A 21,417-nucleotide genomic window follows, 5' to 3' on the forward strand; every position below is an offset into this window, starting at 1 on the left:
CTATTGCTCTATACAGATTTTTGGTTTCATCCTGATTCAGGCTTGTTAGGTTGCATGCTTATAGAATTGTATCCATTTCTATTAGGTTATCCAATTTTTTGGTGTATAATTATTCATAATAGTCACTTATGACCCATAGTATTTGTGGTATCTGTTGCAATATCCATTGTTACATTTCTGAATTTGAGACATCTTTTTGTCTTGGTCTACCAAAAATGTTTCTTATTTGTTCATCTTTTCAAAAACAAAAAACAAAAAAACTAAACTCTTAGTTTCAAATATTGTATTTTTGTCTGGTTTCTATTTCACTTATTTCTGCTCTGGCTTTTGTTAATATTTCCTCCCTTCTACTTACTTTGGGCCGAGTTTGTTATTTTTCTAGTTCCTTGAGAAGCAAAAATAGGTTATTTGAGATCTTTCCTTTTTCTTACTGAAATTATTTCTTATAAACACATCTCAGAACTGCTTTGGGGCATCCCATGAGATTTGGTATGCTGTGCTTTCATTTCTGTTTGTCTCAAGATATTTTTTATTTTCCCTTTTTATTTCTTCTATGATCTATTTGTCTTTAGTGATGTGCTTTATTTAATTAGAATTAGAATTAATTCTTTCCATTAGTTATAATTAACACACAATATTACATTAATTTCAAGTGGACAACTTAGTAATTGAATACACTTATATATTATGAAATGATCAGTACAGTATGACCAGTTATTATCCTGCAACATATAAAGTATTACAATATCATCAATTCCATTCCTGACATATACATTATGTCGCATAATGTAATAAATGATTCATTTATTTTAGATTTGAAGGTTTATACCTTTTAATCCATTCACATATTTTCTCTGTCCCCCTACTACCCTTCTTGGGACTTCCCTGGCAGTCCAGTGGTTAAGACTCCACCCTTTCAATGGAGGGAGCCCAGATTCAATCCCTGGTCAGGGAACTACAGCTCCACATGCTAAGAACCCACCTGCCCTAATACGGGCCAACTAGGACACATCGCAGTCCATCCTAAAGGAAATCTACCCTGAATACTTATTGGAAGGACTGATGCTAAAGCTGAAGCTCCAGTTCTTTAGCCATCTGATGCAAAGAGCTGACTCATTGGAAAAGACCCTGATGTGGGGAAAGATTGAGAGCAGAAGGTGGTGACAGAGAATGAGATGGTTGAATGGCATCATCTACTCAATGGACAAGAGTTTGCGCAAACTTCAGGAGATAGTGAAGGTCAGGGAGGTCTGATCTGCTGGTGTCAATGGGGTCACAAAGAGCATCTGAATAACAACAACCCTTCTCCTTGGCAACCACCAGTTTATTCTGTATAACTATGGGCCTGTTTCTGTTTTGTTTTGTTTGTTGTTTGATTTGGGTTTTTAGATTCCACAAATAAGTGAAATCATATGGGATTCATTTTTCTTGGTCTGATTTATTTCAATTAACCTAGTACCCTCTAAGCTTCACTGGTGGCTCAGATGGTAAAGAATCTGCCTGCAATGCAGGAGACTAGGGTTCAATTCCTGGGTGGGGAGGATCCCCTAAAGAAGGAAATGGTAGCCCATTCCAATATTCTTGCCTGGAGAATTCCATGGACAGAGGAGCCTGGCAGACTACAGTCCCTGGGGTCACAAAGAGTCAGACATGACTGAGTGACTAACAGTTTCAATACCCTCTAAATCCATCCATGTTGCTGCAAATGCCTGAGTATTATTCTATTACATATATTATACAGAATAATAGAATTATATTAATTAATAGAATGGAATTATTATATTCTATATCTATGTATATGCATATTCACATACATATGTATATCACATCTTCTTTATTTTTTTGGTTTCCATTTGCTTGGAATATTTGGAGTAGTTCTTCCATACATTCACTTTAAGCCAATGTGTTCTTGAAACTGAAATGAATCTCTTATAGAGAGTGTACAGTGTGTGTGTTTTCTTTTTTTAATCTATTCACTCTATATTTTATAAGTGGAGAAGTTAATCTATTTAAAATAAAGAATTATTGCTAGGTAAGGGCTTTCTGTTGTCATTTTGTTAATTGCTTTCTGATTTTTTTTAAAATTCACTTGTTTCTTTCTTGCTTGCTGTTTTGCTTGTGATTTGATGATTTTCTGTAATGACATATCTTAATTTCTTTATTGCTCCTTGGAAGAAAAGCTATGACCAACCTAGACAGCATATTAAAAAGCAGAGACATCACTTTGCCAACAAAGACCCATCTAGTCAAAGCTATGGTTTTTCTAGTAGTCATGTATGGATATGAGAATTGGACTATAAAGAAAGCTGAGCACCAAAGAATTGATGCTTTTAACCTGCGGTGTTGGAGAAGACTCTTGAGTATCCCTTGGACAGCAAGGAGTTGAAACCAGTCCATCCTGAAGGAAATCAGTCCTGAATATTCATTGTAAGGACTGATACTGAAGCTGAAGCTCCAATACTTTGGCCACCTGATGCAAAAAAGCCTATTCATTAGAAAAGACCCTGATGCTGGGAAAGATTGAAGGCAAGAGGAGAAGGGGACAATAGAAGATGAGATGATTGGATGGCATCACCGACTCAATGGATGTGAGTTTGAGCAAATTCTGGGAGATGGTGAAAGACAGGGAAGCCTGGTGTGCTGCAGTCCATGGGATCACAGAGTCTGACACAACTGAGCGGCAGACAATGACAACAATCTTTTGTGTGTTTGTGTGTCTGCTATAGGTTTTTGATTTATGGTTAACATGTAGCTTGGACTTCCCTGATAGCTCAGTTGGTAAAGAATCCACCTACAATGCAGGAGACCTCCGTTCAATTCCTGGATCGGGAAGATCCGCTGGAGAAGGGGGAGGCTACCCACTCCAGTATTCTTGGGCTTCCCTTATGGTTCAGCTGGTAAGGAATCTCCCTGCGATACAGGAGACCTGGACTCAATCCCTGAGTTGAGAAAGTCCCCTGGAGAAGGGAAAGGCTACCCACTCCAGTATTCTGGCCTGGAAAATTCCATGAACTGTATAGTCCATAGGGTTGCAAAGAGTAGGACACGACTGAGCATCTTTCACTTTAACATGAGGCTTCCATAAATTTCTGATAGTTGTAACAGCCTATTTTAAGCTGATAATGACAACTTCAATTGCATAAGGAACTGTTTTACTTCTGCTCTATTTTATTCAAGATTGACAATTTATGTCTTTTTAAATTGTATACCCATTACCAAGTTATTGTAACTATAGCTTTTTTTTAGTACTTTTGTCTTTTAAAGTTTATACTTGTATTAAAAGTAATTCACAAACTGCTATTGCATCAAAAGAGTATGTTGAATTTGACTATATACTTGCCTTTACTTTGTACTTTATTTGTTTTATTGTTACTAAATTAGCTTCATTTCAGTATGAAGAACTCCCTTTCAAATTTCTTTTAAAACAGGTCCAGTCAGGATGAATTCCATCAGCTCTTTTTAGTCTGGGAAGGCCCATGCCACGCCTCCTGCCCTGCAAGTTGTCTGCTAAGAAATCAGCTAGTAATCTTATTGATGCTTCCTTTTCTATGATCTCCCTCTCTTTTCTCTTGCTACTTTCAAAACTGTCTCTCTCTCTATTTTTTTTTTTAAGGTTTGATTTGTCAGTGAAATCCTCTTTGGGCTAAATATCATTTTGGACCTTTCATCTGTATGCACTTGGTTGTCCATATTTGTCTTCAGATTTGGAAAATTTTCAGTCACTATCTCTTTAAATAAATGTTCTGCCTCTTTCTCCCTCTCTTCTATATCTGAAACTCCCATAATGAAGACATTAGTTCATTTGATGGTATATCATAAATGTCATGGACTAGCTCAGATATTTTTTTATTCTGCTTGTTTAAATATGATGTTGACACTTTCATTTCATTCAATTTATTCTTCAGGTCTTGAACTTTTGTATTTTTTAATGATTTCTCTGTGTTGAACTTTTCATTTTACATACACATTTATTCCTGATCTCATTGAGTGGTCTGTTTGTGTTTTTTGTAACTCGCTGAGCTTCCTAAAATAGTTATTTTGAATTATTTGCCAGGTACCTGAGATTTCCTTTTTAGGGGGCTGGTTATGGAAAAATCACTGTGTGCCCTGTGTACCTCTGGGGGTCGGGTGTCCTTGGCCATTCATGCTCCTCAAAGTCTTGCACTACTGTCTCTACATTTGAAGAAGCGCTCATCTCCTCCAGTCTTTACCGACCTTTAGTGTTCATAGAGAAATGCCTTCACAAGTGAGCCTAACTAGAGATTCTGAGCCTTTCTCAAAACTTTTCTTTGAATGTACCTGCTCCACGCTACCTGCTCCTTCTGGAGAGGGGATATTTAAAGTGGCATGCCATCTCTCAATTCTGCAACGCTAGACTGGGGATTGAGAGCCTCCTGCTTGTTTCCCTTAGGGCAGGACCCGAATTCTGAAGTATGGGCTTCTTCTGATCCCACAGAGGTGGCAAGCCTTCTGTGCATGTGTGTTAGCCCTCTGCCAAAGCTTCTTACCATTGTGCATGAGGCTGCATGGGGAATCTAAAACGTGGGGAGGGGTGAGGAACACAGAGGATTAATATTAAGGGTGCTCATGTGCCAGTTGGAAGAATCACAGCTGAGGCATCCCAAGTGGCTCATGGGTAGACTTTTTGATGGAGTTCATAAAGCTTCTGCTGCCCTGTGATGAATTTTGAGAAACACTGCCTTCCCCCTCCCTCTCATTTTTATAATTTCAGTATTCGAGGTACAGCAAGAAAGAAGTGAGCCTCTTTAGCAGTGTCCGAAGAGCTGGAAGGAGGGTATTCATTCACTGAGTTCTTGCATTCCTCCACGGGAGAAACTGCATGGCCCTGAGCTCTGCTGCCTTGGGAAAGGGATGATGCAGATGATGGGAAACCATTCTTCTTCCCTCTTTAACACACCCATTCTCAGATATATTATATACAGATATAGATATTGCTCTAATGGTACGCTAGAACTTCACTACTAGAAATTTGAACTCCCAAAAAGGTACTCTCACCTGGAGACTGTTGACAAAATAAAGTTTCTGTGGGGAAATGATGGTAGAAACATCCTAAAGAAAGGTAAAAGAAGATTCCTACTCCATCATCTGGTTGATGCCACTGCTAAATATTTTGTTTACTTATTTCGGTCCCATCTGTTGACTTGCTATGTATTTAAATACAGAGAGTTTTGAATATTTTCTTCACTAATGAATAAATCTCTATGTTTAGAAAGTGTCTGGTACATTGTAAACACTCAATAAACACTTGCTGAATGAATGAAAAAATGAATATATATGCACTCCATCTAAACTGGGTCAAAATGATATTTTTGATAGTTTTTAAGTAACTGCAAAGATACAGCCAAGACGTAGTTAGAAAGCAAGTGAAAGTGAAGTCGCTGGGTGGTGTCTGACTCTTTGCGACCCCATGGACTGTAGCCTACTAGGCTCCCCCATCCGTGGGATTTTCCAGACAAAAGTACTGGAGTGGGCTGCCATTTCCTTCTCCAGGAGATCTTCCCAACCCAGGGATCAAACCCAGGTCTCCTGCTTTGTAGGCAGACACTTTACCCTCTGAGCTACCAGAGAAGCCCAACTATGCTGCCTTTGCGATGGTGTTTTGGGAGAACACAGACCTCTTGCTGCCAATGTCACTACAACTTTTCTGCTCTTTGCCTCCCTAAAGCTTGATTGTCAAGGTTTCAGCTCTTTGATTTCTCAGGTGATTGACCAAGAAGGTCTTAACATTTCCCTCAATCTGACTAAACTTTAGACAGGTTTATTCCTGATGATAAGCCCCTGACTGTTTCTTAGAGCATTCACTTTAGAAAATTGTAACTGTAAATTCACTGCTCCTTTGAGATGTAAATCTCCTCTCTGGTGATTGACCAAGAAGGTCTTAACATTTCCCTCAATCTGACTAAACTTTAGGTAGGTTTATTCCTGATGATAAACCCCTGACCGTTTTTTAGAGCATTCACTTTAGAAAATTTTAACTGTAAATTCACTGCTCTTTTGAGATGTAAATGTAACCTCTTGCCTGTTTTACAACCCAGGAATGTCTTTCTCAAGGACCTTAAAGCCATCCCTTTGAAGTGTAATCAAGACAGAGAACCCAGTCTCTGGAAATTGGAAGTCTAACTTCAGAAACTTCATCATAGTCAACAAGAGTGGGAAATACAGTACTTGGATGCAATCTCAAAAATGACAGAATGATCTCTGTTCTGTTCATTTCCAAGGCAAACCATTCAACATCATGGTAATCCAAGCCTATTCCCCGACCACTAATGCAGAAGAAGCTGAAGTTGTACAGTTCTATGAAGACGTACAAGACCTTCTAGAACTAATACCCAAAAACCATGTCCTTTCATTAAAGGGACTGGAAAGCAAAAGTAGGAAGTCTAGAACACCTGGAGTAACAGGCAAATTTGGCCTTGGAGTACACAGTGAAGCAGGGCAAAGACTAATAGAATTTGCCAAGACAATGCGCTGGTCATAGCAAACACCTTCTTCCAACAACACAAGAGAAGACTCTACACATGGACATCACCAGATGGTCAACACCAAAATCAGATTGATTATATTCTTTGCAGGCAATGATGAAGAAGCTCTATACAGTTAGCAAAAACAAGACCAGGAGCTGACTGTGGCTCAAATCATGAAATTCTTATTGCCAAATTGAGACTTAAATTGAAGAAAGTAGGGAAAACCATTAGACCATTCAGGTATGACCTAAATCAAATCCCTTATGATTATACAGTGGAAGTGACAAATAGATTGAAGGGACTAGATCTGATAGACAGAGTGCTTGATGAACTATGGAAGAAGGTTTGTAACATTGTAAAGGAGAAAGGGATCAAGACCATCCCCAAGAAAAAGAAATGCAAAAAAGCAAAATGGCTGTCTGAGGAGGCCTTGCAAATAGCTATGAAAAGAAGAGAAGTGAAAAGCAAAGGAGAAAAGGAAAGATATAGCCAATTGAATGTAGAGTTCCAAAGTATAGCAAGGAGAGATAAGAAAGCCTTCCTCAGCGATCAGTGCAAAGAAATAGAGGAAAATAATAGAATGGGAAAGACTCGAGATCTCTTCAAGAAAGTCAGAGATACCAAGGGAACATTTCATGCAAAGATGGCACAATAAAGGACAGAAATGGTATGGACCTAACAGAAGCAGAAGATATTAAGAAGAGGTGGCAAGAATACATAGAAGAATTATACAAAAAAGATCTTCACAATCCTGATAATCACGATGGTGTGATCACTCACCTAGAGCCAGACATCCTGGAATGTGAAGTCAAGCGGGCTTTAGGAAGCATCACTACGAACAAAGCTAGTGGAGGTGGTGGAATTCCAGGGGAGCTATTTCAAATCCTGAAAGGTGATGCTGTGAAAGTGCTGCACTCAATATGCCAGCAAATTTGGAAAACTCAGCAGTGGCCACAGGACTGGAAAAGGTCAGTTTTCATTCCAATCCCAAAGAAAGGAAATGCCAAAGAATGCTCTACTACCAGACAATTGCACTCATCTCACACGCTAGTAAAGTAATGCTCAAAATTCTCCAAACCAGGCCTCAGCAATACATGAACCGTGAACTTCCAGATGTTCAAACTGGTATTAGAAAAGGCAGAGGAACCAGAGGTCAAATTGCCAACATCTGCTGGATCATCAAAAAAGCAAGAGAGTTCCAGAAAAACATCTATTTCTGTTTTATTGACTATGCCAATGCCTTTGATTGTGTGGATCACAATAAACTGCAGAAAATTCTTAAAGAGATGGGAATACCAGACCACCTGACCGGCCTCTTGAGAAATCTGTATGCAGGTCAGGAAGCAACAGTTAGCACTGGACATGGAACAACAGTTCAGTTCAATTCAGTCACTTAGTCGTGTTCCAAATGAGAAAAGGACTACATCAGGGCTGTATATTGTCACCCTACTTATTTAACTTCCATGCAGAGTACATCATGAGAAACACTGGGCAGGATGAAGCACAAGCTGGAATCAAGATTGTAGGGAGATATATCAATAACCTCAGATATGCAGATTACACCATCCTTATTGCAGAAAGTGAAGAGAACTAAAGAGCCTCTTGATGAAAGTGAAAGAGGAAAATGAAAAAGTTGGCTGAAAGTTCAACATTCAGAAAACTAAGATCATGACATCTGGTCCCATCACTTCGTGGGAAATAGATGGGGAAGCAGTGGAAACTGTGGCAGACTTTATTTTGGGGGGCTCCAAAATCACTGCAGATGGTGACTCTAGCCATGAAATTAAAAGATGCTTACTCCTTGGCAGGAAATTTCTGGCTAACCTAGACAGCATATTAAAAAGCAGAGACAACTTTGCCAACAAAGGTCCATCTAGTCAAGGCTATGGTTTTTCCAGTAGTCATGTATGGATGTGAGAGTTTGACTGTGAAGAAAGCTGAGCACTGAAGAATTGATGTTTTGGAACTGTGGTGTTGGAGAAGACTCTTGAGAGTCCCCTGGACTGCAAGGAAATCCAACCAGTCCACCCTAAATGAGATCAGTCCTGAGTGTTCATTGGAAGGACTGATGTTGAAGATGAAACTCCAGTCCTTTGGCCACCTGATGCAAAAAGCTGACTCATTTGAAAGACCCCCATGATGGGAAAGATTGAAGGCGGGAGAAGAAGGGGATGACTGAGGACAAGCTGGTTGGATGGCATCATCGACTCAGTGAACGTGAATTGGGTAAACTCCAGGAGTTGGTGATGGACAGGGAGGCCCGGCATGCTGCAGTCCGTGTTGTTCCAGAGTTGGACACGACTGAGCCACTGCACTGAACTGAACTGAACTTCAGTAAGTGCCATTTAGCAAAGACAAATGGTCTAATGAAATAGACGACCTCTCACTGGTGGCCTCCAACACTTTCACTAGCTCACTCCAGCACTTAAAAACTCTCCCACTTCTTTTTTCAGAGATGTTAAGTTTAATCTCTCCTCTATCTCAGTGGTCTTGACCCCTGTCTCAGCTGAATAAAGTATTCCTTTGTTATTTGATTCTGTCCAGTGAGATTTTGCTTTGACATAATCTTGAAACGAACTGTAGATTTTGCTTAAGCCATTCAGACTTAGTTCTCTTGCTTGAGAGAAAAGAAACATCAACTCACACACAAAAAGAGAAGAATCTTAATCAAATATGGTTGGGCCTCAAAGGAACTAGAACTGAAATCCCATTTAGAATTCAAGGAACTCTAGGAACTACAGCAAAAGTGGAAAGTCATGTAGATCTTCACTCTATAGAACATTCATCTTTTGACTCAGTGTATCTCTACTCTTATTGCTATGGGCTTTGTAAACAAAATACTTGTATTGTTCTATTCTGTATAGCTGATCTCTATTTTGCTGTTTTTCCTTATTAAGTCTCTTATGTTCCCTCATGATTTTCGCTTATCAGTGACCCTTTGTGCATTTACTCTTAATTTGCTGCGTCATTTCCGTTTCTATTCCCATTACTACCTGATTCACACCACTGTTTTTCTCATTTGAATTGTCAAGAGAAAGACCCATTTTATTCCTTCACAAAAATCCACCTCATGTCCTGTTCATCTATGGATTGTCTGCCCTTGGACTGAGTTCTACCCCAGAAATCCAGGTGTCTATGCTCAGGGGAGTCAAGGCACATGAAAATAAGAACTGTTTTGCTGTGGCTACTCAGTCAGGATAGTGCATCGCATATGATAACTGCAGAGACAGTGATGGACACATGCACTTTATCTCCCCCTCTAATTTCCAGTTGTACATACATTTCCTTTATACAAATACAGTGTCAAAGATACTCTCTACCTAACATGATCTCTTATCACAGTTCAACTATAAATACATCCCTACCACTCTCAGTCAAGCAATAATGCAAAATCATACAAGCTTTCTTGAGATAGAGAAAATGTCATAAAGCTACTTAAAAAAGGTTCATGCCAGTAAGTAATCTTATGATCCTAATCCAAAGGACTCCCATTTCTCCTCTAGTACAGTCCTAATGACAATGGTATGTTATTTTTTATGAAATCAGTGAGCTCAATGTTACATGTAATCACCAACAAACATACCATACATTCGGTAGCAACAACAAATGAATAATCTGTTCTACCTAGGTATAGAGAGAAAAAGAAACTACCCCTAGATTTCTAAGTATAGGTGTTCAGGCTGTGGACAGTGTGTACAACAGGAAGACTGTTAGTTCAAAGCATGTAAGACATTGGTAGAACAGTATCACATACGTGAGATATGGAGTCTCATGACTCTGGAGACTGGGAATAGTCAAGGGAACAGATCATTCTGTCATTTTTTATGCATCCAAGTACTGCATTTCCGACTCTTTTGTTGACTAGGAGGGTTACTCCATTTCATCTAAGGGATTCTTGCCCACACTACTAGATATAATGGTTATTTGAATTAAATTCTCCAAGCCAGGCTTCAACAATATGTGAACTGTGAACTTCCAGATGTTCAAGCTATACTTAGAAAAGCCAGAGGAACCAGAAATCAAATTGCCAAAAACCACTGAATCATCGAAAAATCAAGAGAATTCCAGAAAAACATCTCAACCAGTCCATTCTGAAGGAGATCAGCCCTGGGATTTCTTTGGAAGGAATGATGCTAAAGCTGAAACTCCAGTACTTTGGCCACCTCATGCCAAGAGTTGACTCATTGGAAAAGACTCTGATGCTGGGAGGGATTGGGGGCAGGAGGAGAAGGGGACGACAGAGGATGAGATGGCTGGATGGCATCACTGACTTGATGGATGTGAGTCTGAGTGAACTCCGGGAGTTGGTGATGGACAGGGAGGCCTGACGTGCTGCGATTCATGGGGTCGCAAGGAGTCGGACACGACTGAGCGACTGATCTGATCTGATCTGCTTTATTGATTATGTCAAAGCCTTTGACTGTGTAGATCACAACAGACTGTGGAAAATTCTTCAAGAAATGGGAATAAAAGATCACTTTACCTGCCTCCTGAGAAATTTGTATGCAGGTCAAGAAGCAACAGCTAGAACTGGACATGGAACAATAGACTGGTTCCAAATCAGGAAAAGAGTATATCAAGACTGTTTATTGTCACCCTGCTTATTTAACTTATAGGCAGAGTATATCATGTGAAACGCTAGGCTGGATGAAGCACAAGCTGGAATCAAGATTGCCAGGAGAAATACCAATAATTTCAGATATGCAGATGATACCACCCTTATGGAAGAAAACAAAAAGGAACTGAAGAGCCTCTTGATGAAGCTGAAATAGGAGAGTGAAAAAGTTGGCTTAAAACTCAACATTCAGAAAACTAAGATCATGGCATCTGGTCCCATCACTTCATGGCAAATAGATGAGGAAACAATGAAAACAGTGACAGATTTTATTTTTTGGTCTCTAAAATCACTGCAGATGGTGACTGCAGCTATGAAATTAAAAGATGCTTGCTTCTTGGAAACAAAGCTATGATCTACCTAGCTAGCATATTAAAAAGCAGAGATATTACTTTGCCGATAAAAGTCCATCTAGTCAGAGCTATGGTTTTTCCAGTAGTCATGTATGGATGTGAGAGTTGGATTAGAAAGAAAGCTGAGTGCCGAAGGATTGATGCCTTTGAACTGTGACTTTGGAGAAGACTCTTGAGAGTCCCTTGGACTGCAAGGAGATCCAACCAGTCCATCCTAAAGGAAATCAGTCCTGAATATTCATTAGAAGGATTGGTGCTAAAGCTGAAGCTCCAATACTCTGGCCACCTGATGCAAAAAACTGACGTCTTGAAAAAGACCCTGATGCTGGGAAAGATTGAAGGCAGGAGGAGAAGGGGATGACAGAGGATGAGATGGTTGCATGGCATCACCGACTCAATGGACATGAATTTTGGGTGGACCCCGGGAGTTGGTGATGGACAGGGAGGCCTGGCGTGCTGCAGTCCATGGGGTCGCAAAGAGTTGGAAACGACTAAATGACTGAACTGACTGAAAGGAACAGACTGGGGCCTCATTCCTTTTGCAGTGAAATGAACTGTTTAGTCAGTTAGATTGTCTTAAGTTTCCCAGGGAAACTGATCCCTATGATTAACAACTGTACTATCACAGCACTCCACTATAGGGTGATATAACTAACTTACAGACACTCCTGAAAACATGGGCTCAAATTTGTTTCTTTTTATCCTTTATACTCAGGTCTGGAAACTGTATGACCAAGGACACATGCCAGTTATTATTCTGAGTCAGATTCAGATCCCTTTTGATTAGGACTGGAGAATTTTGGCAGTATATGACTCACAAAAGCATGCTGGGCTATATGTCAACATTCTTCACAGAGATTCTGCAGTCTATAAATTAAAGATTGCAGCATGTTAGTCTGTCTATTTATGCTTCTTGATTAGTATTCTTCCTTGGCTGCCACATAACATTCTGAGTTCAAATCTAATTCTGTCCCTTCTAAATTAATCTTAGATAGGTCATAAACCTATCTGAATCTCTATTCTGTAAAATAAACAATATTGATAAATCTATTTTATAGGGTTGCAGTAGGAAATGACCAAAATTAAACGTTTCATTACATATTATTATTCCAACTGTGATTATTATAACTTTATACAGATGTTTTGTTTACATGAATTGCATGTAGTTAATTTGCCTATGAGTTTTTTTTTTTTCATTATAAGCCTGGGTTATGGAATTATTTCACTTCTTCCTAAAATGCATCCTTAAAATTTTCATTGGTGACCACGTGTTGAATTTTGTGCATCTGAAAATGTCTTTATTTGGCCCTGATCCATAAAAGATACTTTTGATAAGTACAATTTCTAAAATTGACATTAATTTTTCTTGGGAATGTAGAGGTTTTTGTAGTCTACTCTCCTTTAGTAGCCATTATGATTTTGAGATATCTGCCGTCAGCTCTTTCTTTTTAATTATAGTTGATGTACAATACTATGTCAATTATAGGCATACAATACAGGTGATTCATAATTGTTGAAGGTTATTATCCATTTATAGTTATCACAATATATTGGCTATTCTCCCTATGTTGTATACTATGCCCCTATAGCTTATTTTATAGATAATGGTTTGTACTTCTTAATCCCTCCCCTTATGTTGCCCCGCCCAACTTCCTTCTCCCCACTGATGACACTAGTTTGCTCTCTATACCTGCGAATCTGCTTCTTTTCTGTTATATTCATTACTTTGCTACAACTTTTAGATTCTACGTATGGTCATATCATGCCTTATTTGCCTTTCTCTGTCTGACATTTCAGTAAGCATAATGCCCTCCAAATCCATCCATGTTGCTGCAAGTGGCTTTTTTTTTTTTTTTTTTTTCGTTCTTTTCTATGACACGGCAGTCTTGCATTGTATTTATATTATATACCACATCTTTGTCCCCTCATCTGTTGATGGACACTTAGCTTGCTTCCATATCTTGGCAATTGCTAATAATGCTTCTATGAACATTGAGGTGCAGGTATCTTTTCAAATTAGTATTGTTTTGTTTTGTTTTTCAGATATATACCCAAGACTGGAACTGTTGGGTCATATGGTAGCTCTATTTTTAGTTTTTTTTGAGAAGTCTTTATACCATTTTCCTCAAAGTTTGCCCTAAGTTACATTGTCACCAAAAGTGCACACTTCCTTTCCTCCACACCCTTCTCAGCATTTGTTACATGTGTTCTTTCTCGTAATAGCCATGCTGACAGATATGAAGTGATGTCTCATTGTGGTTTTGATTTGCATTTCCCTGATGATCAGCAATGTTGAGCATTATTTCGTGTGCCTATTAGCCACCTGTATGTCTTCTTTGAAAAAAATGTTTAGTCAAGTCTTCTGCTTGTTTTTAATCAGGTTGCTTTTTCACCATCATTGAATTGTAACGCTGTTTATATATTTTGGATATTAACCCCTTATTGGTCCTATTATTTACAAATGTGTTCTCTGATTAAGTAGGTTGTCTTTTTGGTTTTATCAATGGTTTCCTTTGCTGTGCAAAAGCTTATAAGTTTAATTAGTTTCCATTTGTTTATTTTTACTTTTATTTCTTTTGTTCAAAAATACAGATCCAAAAAATATATAGCTATGATTTATGTTACAAAATGTTCTGTCTATGCTTTCCTTTAGGAGTTTTATAGTTTTTGGTCCTACATTTAGATCTTTAAGTCATTTCAAGTTTATTTTCATATATGGTGCTACATGTAACTGTCCAATTGTTCCAGCACCACTTGTTTATTTCTGGATTGCTTATTCTGTTCCATTGATCTGTGTGTCTGTTTCTGCATCAGTATCATTCAAGAAAATCAGAGACACCAAAGGAACATTTCATGCAAAGATGAGCTTGATAAAGGACAGAAATGATATGGACCTAACAGAAGCAGAAGATATTAAGAAGAGATGGCAAGAATACACAGAATAACTGTACAAAAAAGATCTTCATGACCCAGATAATCACAGTCATTTGATCACTGGCCTAGAGCCAGACATCCTGGAATGTGAAGTCAAATGGGCCTTAGAAAGCATCACTACGAACAAAGCTAGTGGAGGTGATGGAATTCCAGTTGAGCTATTCCAAATCCTGAAAGATGATGCTGTGAAAGTGTTGCACTCAATATGCCAGCAAATTTGGAAAACTCAGCAGTGGCCACAGGACCGGAAAAGGTCAGTTTTCATTCCAATCCCAAAGAAAGGCAATGCCAAAGAATGCTGAAACTACCGCACAATTGCACTCATCTCACACGCTAGTAAAGTAATGCTCAAAATTCTCCAAGCCAGGCTTCAGCAGTATGTGAACCGTGAACTTCCAGATGTTCAAGCTGGTTTTAGAAAAGGCAGAGGAACCAGAGATCAAATTGCCAACATCAGCTGGATCATAGAAAAAGCAAGAGAGTTCCAGGAAAGCATCTATTTCTGCTTTATTGACTATGCCAAAGCCTTTGACTGTGTGGATCACAATAAACTGTGGAAAATTCTGGAAGAGATGGGAATACCAGACCACCTGATCTGCCTCTTGAGAAATTTGTATGCAGGTCAGGAAGCAACAGTTAGAACTGGACATGGAACAACAGACTGGTTCCAAATAGGAAAAGGAGTTCGTCAAGGCTGTATATTGTCACCCTGTTTATTTCTATGCAGAGTACATCATGAGAAATGCTGGACTGGAAGAAACACAAACTGGAATCAAGATTGCCGGGAGAAATATCAATCACCTCAGATATGCAGATGACACCACCCTTATGGCAGAAATTGAAGAGGAACTCAAAAGCTTCTTGATGAAAGTGAAAGTGGAGAGTGAAAAAGTTGGCTTAAAGCTCAACATTCAGAAAACGAAGATCATGGCATCCGGTCCCACCACTTCATGGGAAATAGATGGGGAAACAGTGGAAACAGTGTCAGACTTTATTTTTCTGGGCTCCAGAATCACTACAGATGGTGACTGCAGCCATGAAATTAAAAGACGCTTACTCTTTGGAAGGAAAGTTATGACCAACCTAGATAGCATATTCAAGAGCTGAGACATTACTTTGCCAACAAAGGTTCATCTAGTCAAGGTTATGGTTTTTCCTGTGGTCATGTATGGATGTGAGAGTTGGACTGTGAAGAAGGCTGAGTGCCGAAGAATTGATGCTTTTGAACTGTGGTGTTGGAGAAGACTCTTGAGAGTCCCTTGGACTGCAAGGAGATCCAACCAGTCCATTGTGAAGGAGATCAGCCCTGGGATTTCTTTGGAAGGAATGATGCTAAAGCTGAAACTCCAGTACTTTGGCCACCTCATGCGAAGAGTTGACTCATTGTAAAAGACTCTGATGCTGGGAGGGATTGGGGACAGGAGGAGAAGGGGACGACGGAGGATGAGATGGCTGGATGGCATCGCTGACTCGATGGACGTGAGTCTGAGTGAACTCCGGGAGTTGGTGATGGACAGGGAGGCCTGGCGTGCTGCGATTCATGGGGTCGCAAAGAGTCAGACACGACTGAGAGACTGATCTGATCTGATCTGTTCTGATCATACTGCTTTGATTACTATAGCTTTGCATTAATAGTATGGTCTGAAGCCAAGGAGCACAGTTCTTCTAGCTCTATCCTTTCTCAAAATTGTTTTGGCTAACTGGGTCTTTTATGTTTTTATACACATGCTAAAATTACTACCTCCTAAAACTCTACCATAAAATTTATGTTCTATAAAAATTTATTTGTCTTCTTTTTCTTACACCTAGTGAGATTTAGAGAAGACTCTTGAGAGTCCATTGGACAGCAAGGAGTTCAAATCACTTAATCCTAAAGGAAATCAATCCTGAATATTGGGAGGATTAATGCTGAAGCTGAAGCTCCAAAACTTTGGCCACCTGATGTGAAGAGCTGACTCATAGGAAAAGACCCTGATGTTGGGAAAGATTGAAGGCAGGAGGAGAAGGGGATGACAGAGGATGAGATGGTTGGATGGCATCATCAACTTATTGGATATGAGTTTGAGCAAACTGTGGGAGATAGTGAAGGATAAGGATGCCTGGTGTACTGCAGTCCTTCGTGTTGCAAACAGCCGGACATGACTTAGTGACTGAACAACAACGAAGTGAGTTTTTATTTCCATAATAATGTTTTAATTTCTAAAATATCTCTTGGGATTTATTTTCCAAATTCAGCAAGACATTTTCTATTGTTTCCTATATATAACTAATTTCTATTCCTTCTTTTAATTTACATCTTGAATCTGACGTTAGAGTCTCTGAAGTCATTGGAGGAATTTGCTGTTGATGTTCAGTTGCTAACTCCTGTCTGACTCTTTGCAACCCATGGACTGCAGCACACTGGGAATTGCTGTCCTGCACTATCTCCCAGAGTTTGCTCAGACTCATGCCCATTGAGTCAGTGGTGCTATCCAACTGTCTCATCCTCTGTCGTCCCCTTCTCCTCCTGCCCTCAACCTTTCCCAGCATCAGGGTCTTTTCAATGAGTCAGCTCTTCGCATCAGGTGGCCAAAGTATTGGAGTTTCAGCTTTGGCATCAGTCCTTCCAATGAATATTCACTCATTGGAGGAATAAGTCTGCTACTTGTTATTTCAGTACATTTTAATAGTGGTAACTTGTTTCTGTAAATGCTGAGTGATTTTGTGCTTTAATGAAAGTCAAATTTTTAAATGTCATCCATGAGATAGATCGCTTTGGGCATAAATTGAGGACACTTTCTTTTAAAGGTGAATTTTCTTTTCCTGAGTTCCAAGGAATACCAGCAACCTAGGAACACTTTGATCTTTTCAAGTGTCCTAAGCTTGGTGGAGAAAACTCAGTTCAATTTCTCCATATTTCTGAAGTCTTTTGGGCTTACTTTCTGTCACACCATTGAATAGTCACTTTCTCTTCTTATTTCTCACAACTTTATTATTTAGATCTTAGCTTAATATTTAGATCTCTCTCTTCTGATATTGCCTCATCTTACTTTTCTATGATTTTATCTTATGAGAATTAACTTATTTTAACAATTCTTAAAATGCATTAGCATTTATATTTGGTGTAATTTACCCATGACATATTTTACTTTTATTAGAAGAGCCCTTTAGCAGTTATTTCAGAGAAGGCAATGGCAACCCACTCCAGTACTCTTGCCTGGAAAATCTCATGGACAGAGGAGCCTGGTAGGCTGCAGTCCATGGGGTCGCTAAGAGTCAGACACGACTGAATGACTTCACTTCACTTAGCAGTTATTTTATTGGGAGGATCTATTCTGTGGCCCTACGATGTTGCCTTAAAATAGTATTTTAAAAAAACCACAAATGAAAGTAGATTATTTTGAATACTCTGATAATAATATAAATATATGCATGTTTAATAGTAAACAGTAGAACATATCTATGAATTTAATTTTCAGAGTCTTTGATTAAGTTAAATGTGTTGATATGGGTGCCATTAATAGATGTCCTGTTGGCTTAATACTATGCTGGGTTAATTAGCACAAACCTGGAACCAATACTTGGAATAGTTGAGACACCAACATCATGGGGCATATGATGGACAAAAGTGTATGAAGACAAAGTTAGAAATTAATAGTTGGCTATATCATGGTTACAAAACCAGGTGGAAATGTTGAAAGTGAAAGCTGCTCAGCTGTGTCTGACTCTTTGAGACCCCATGGACTGTCCATGGAATTCTCTAGTCCAGAATACTAGAGTGGGTAGGTCCAGTAACAGCTACTCCTCAAAACAACAATACCACTCATTTCATGTACAGTGTGAGGAAAGTAGTCAATAACTATATAGTATTTTTAATAGTGACAGACGGTAACTAGACGTGTGGTGATTATCTTGAAATATATAGAAATAGCAAATCACTGTGTTGTCTAACAGGAACTAACATAGCTTTGTAGGTCAAGAAGTATATTTCAAAAACAAATAAACTCAGAAAAAAAAATACCACTTATTTCTAAAAGTGGTACAATGACCTTACTTCACTGATTTCTAACCCTGTTTCTTCTTTTTGCTCTCTCTTGCCAAATAGTTGGATTTCAGTAAATGTTGACAAATGTATTAAAAAATAGGCACATTGAAGGGAAAATAAAGATAACTGATGCAATGGCAAAATGCAGATGTTCTAGTTTGCTTTATGTACTTAAATATGCTTCATGGTTAAAGAATTTTTTTTTTTAAATCTTTGCCACCAGATAAATCTACCCAACTTCAAAGAAATAATTACATTATAAATGCAATTTATGAACATGATCAGTATTAAAAACATATGAAATATTTAGTATGAGCTGCCATGAGTACTGTAAAATTTAAAAAGAAATTGTTTCTAATTTTTTAGAATATAAACTGTAATTAGACATAAGGTCAAATCAAAACTTTCGTGAGTGTTCCTATAGGACTTATACTAACTGATCTTGCCCTTCCTTTTTACATTAGGCTAATAGTTCAACTGCTGCTCTTCATTTATCTAAAACTAAGCTGAAACTCCAGTACTTTGGCCACCTCATGCTAAGAGTTGACTCATTGGAAAGGACTCTGATGCTGGGAGGGATTGGGGGCAGGAAGAAAAGGGGACGACAGAGGATGAGATGGCTGGATGGCACCACCGACTCGATGGAGGTGGGTTTGGGTGAACTCTGGGAGTTGGTGATGGACAGGGAGGGCTGGCGTGCTGCGATTCATGGGGTCGCAAAGAGTTGGACACGACTGAGCGACTGAAATGAACTGAACTGATTATGTATATTTTCATGTTTTAGAACCACCACTATTTGAAAATATTATACATGAAGACCAATACAAGATCAGTTACTGAAATAAGTTATACTTATGAGGACTTTGAAAATGTTTAAACCCGAAGAATACTAAAAATGGGTGGAAAATCATCTGTCCTAAATGAAATATACATTAGCTTGACTATAAGTAGGAGAATTGGTGATGTGCTTTGATTTTCTGAAAATTTAGAACATAGGTACAGAAAGATACTGAACCAATTTTTTATAATATGATTAGTAGAAAGAAGAGTATAGGAACATACACATTTATGCAGTTCCTTCTTTTTCAAGAAACAAAGAAATCAACACAAAATACAGCGCATACACTTCCATTATGTTAGTGAATACAATATAGATTTCTATCACTGGAAATATAGTTTGATGCTGAAATAAGTCTCATTAAGATCTGTAATCAGAAAATCTATTTTTATTTGGTAGTCATATTGTTAAATGAAACTTAGGCAGCTTGTTTCAAAACTAAAGCCATTTCCAGTACACTGATTTTGAAAAGACCAAGAGAGAACACCATTATGAACTATACAACCCATAGATGTTTAAAGGTAATCAACAATGTTAACAGAATATATATATATATATATATTAATGTTTAGAGTGAACACTTTAGGAGATATGTTCCTTCCATAGTTTTCTTCAAAAACTTAATATATCCTAAAAATGGCTAAAGGTTTAGCAGACCTAAACAGTAACTTTGTATTATTTATGATAGAAAGACAAGGTCCAGAAATTATTTAGATCCTACAGATGAAATATTATAATAGCCACCAACATATTGCCACAAGTTACACCTACTCTGGGGCTTCTTCGCATTTTATCTCATGGTAATTTTTTTCTTATTAAAGTTTCTGATTCTGCATAATGTGGTATCTTGACAACTGAAATGCTGAATCTTTGAATTTTTAATGCATCTAGCATGAATTTTGATATATTGCTATAATTTTAAAAATTGAATATAAAAAATTTACAAGGAAATGCTTTATTCTTCTAGACAAAAATTCTCTCGTAATCTGTCATTCCATACTGTGACTTCAATAAATATCAATATTTTAGTCAATCATTATGTTTAATATTAACAGGTTGTCTAAATCATCAAGACTTTTTTACATTTAATATTTTATAGGATAGTCTTCTTCAAGCTCAAAGTTTTATAATCATATGCCATCAGTTAAGTGAGGAAAAATACAATAAGGAAGTATCAGTATTTTCAGACCACAAGAATAAATGGGAAAAGCAAATTCCTTTGAAGGGAGAGAGACTTTAATTTACAATTTGCATCTTATATCTACCATTTATAATGTGCTTTTGATCAATTCACATAAAATTTTCATTTTTTTAATCATTGTTTCTTATTTAAATAGAAATGTAAAAGATGTGTGTTGATGTTTGAGAGAGATAAAGAGGGAGAGAAATTTAAAACAAAGTATGTGAAGTGTTGACATAAGGAGTAGCTACCATATATTCCCATCTCTTGAAGAATTTTCCACAGTTTATTGTGATCCACACAGTTAAAAGCTTTGGATAATAAATACAGCAGAAATAGATGTTTTTCTGGAACTCTCTTGCTTTTTCCATGATCCAGCAGATGTTGGCAATTTGATCTCTTGTTCCTCTGCCTTTTCTAAAACCAGCTTGAACATCAGGAAGTTCACGGTTCACGTATTCCTGAAGCCTGGCTTGGAGAATTTTGAGCATTACTTCACTAGCGTGTGAGATGAGTGCAATTGTGCGGTAGTTTGAGCATTCTTTGGCATTGCCTTTCTTTGGTATTGGAATGAAAACTGACCTTTTCTTGTCCTGTGGCTACTGCTAAGTTTTCCACATGTGCTGGCATATTGAGTGCAGCACTTTCACAGCATCATCTTTCAGGATTTGAAATAGCTCAGCTGGAATTCCATCAACTCTACTAGCTTCATTGGTAGTGATGCTTCCTAAGGCCCACTGGACTTCACATTCCAGGATGTCTGGCTCTAGGTGAATAATCACACCATTGTGATTATATGGGTCATGAATATCTTTCTTGTACAGTTCTTCTGTGTATTCTTGCCACCTCTTCTTAATATCTTTGGCTTCTGTTAGGTCCATAACATTTCTGTCCTTTATTGAGCCCATCTTTGCATGAAATGTTCCCTTGGTATCTTTGATATTCTTGAAGAGATCTTGAGTCTTTCCCATTCTATTGTTTTCCTCTA

General features: G+C 38.2%; 1 protein-coding gene across 3 annotated transcripts in view; it reads right to left on the reverse strand.

Annotated features, from left to right (window-relative positions):
* Nucleotides 1-21,417, reverse strand: part of CNBD1 (cyclic nucleotide binding domain containing 1) — a 496,885-nt gene that overhangs the window by 279,577 nt on the left and 195,891 nt on the right. The gene's annotated exons all lie outside the window — the stretch shown is intronic.

The sequence above is a fragment of the Bos javanicus genome, chromosome 14 (assembly GCF_032452875.1).
Source record: "Bos javanicus breed banteng chromosome 14, ARS-OSU_banteng_1.0, whole genome shotgun sequence".
In the NCBI taxonomy this organism is placed as follows: Eukaryota; Metazoa; Chordata; class Mammalia; order Artiodactyla; family Bovidae; genus Bos; species Bos javanicus.